Here is a 1,527-nt window from a genome sequence, read left to right on the forward strand (position 1 = left end):
AGGAGCATATGATCACAGACGACATTGTACAAGATTGATTATGGACGATGCTGAGTTAGATTTTATAATCGCTGATACAACGAACAGAAATACGTTTATAAGTCGAGAAATTGCTTTCTTGTCAAATGGAACTAAATTAGGTACAATTGTGAGCTATATGGACGGTGAGTCACCGCAGTTTACTCATTTAAGATCTTCAATGCTCGCGTACGTTTCAATAAATCTATTATCGATGATAAATAAGGTTTCTACACTCGCTGTCAGAGTCGCTACAGATTCATTTTATATCAATAAAAAATATTCAGGACTGTTCGAAAAATTAAATATAGACACTTGTGCATCATGGGGTTCGTGGAGAATGAAAAAGGAAAACATACTCGATTATTCCGAATCAGATGATGTTGCAGTTAAAGATATTTATTGTAAAAAACAACAAAACCTTCAATTATCATCTCCACCATCGGTGTACGATCCAATAACCAGAAATAAAACGGTTTATCAAAACGGACCGGGTAGTTCTGGTAAAACCACTCGAGCGATCGAACTATTTCAGAAATCAGATATAATCATGCTAACACCCACACACAGACTCGCGCGAGAGATGAAACAACGAGGAGTACAATCACGTACTTATCATAGCTTCTTCCGATGGAAGGGTGATGCATGGACTTCTTCGAGGATGGGAGAAAAATATATTCCGAGGATTATAATATGGGATGAAATATGCACTGTGCCGTTAGAAACATTAAAAACATTTCTAGATTGGTTGTTAAGAAGAAATACTGCTGTGATAATGTGTGGCGATCACGGTCAACCATCACCGTTTGTTGGACCATCTCCACATGATTGGTTGAAAAATTTCGTTGATTATTACGAAGAGATAAATGATGATCATAGAGCGCTTGATGCAGAATTAAGAGAACTTAAAAATTAATCAGACTACAGCCGAATAAAATTCAGTGTGAAGTAATGCGTGGAATAATTTCAGAAACACCCATGAACAACTTTCTGCAGACGTGGAAACCGAATGATCTGATAGTTGCAGGTAGAACAATAGTTCGTGATACACTTCAACGGGAATTGTTTCAGTTACATAAAGAAAAATTTCCTACATTGCCGGTTCCGTTATGTTATCGACCAGCTGATACACGGCGGCAGAATATTGACATTGATATACCGGGACAGACCGAGAAACAGAATTTAGTATTGAATGATATTATCACAGTTGATATCAACGCTGTTGAAGATGCATTATCATTGAACAAATTTCCGTGGACACTAGGATATGCAATGACGATTCATCCATCTCAAGGATTAACTATTTCTGATACAGTTGTTTGGATTATAGATGATCGTATCGAGTGGTCAAACCTGGTTTATCTCGCAGTGTCTCGAGTCAGAAGAATATCTCAGTTGCGGAGAATTGTCTTGGACGAGTCAGTGACTAGTGATGATATTGACAATGATATAATAAGAAAAAAATTAGCTGGTTATAAACAATCTGATAAAAAAAATAATCGAGAATTT

Source organism: Sinohyriopsis cumingii, chromosome 1 (genome assembly GCF_028554795.1).
Source record: "Sinohyriopsis cumingii isolate HCF-2022 chromosome 1, ASM2855479v2, whole genome shotgun sequence".
In the NCBI taxonomy this organism is placed as follows: Eukaryota; Metazoa; Mollusca; class Bivalvia; order Unionida; family Unionidae; genus Sinohyriopsis; species Sinohyriopsis cumingii.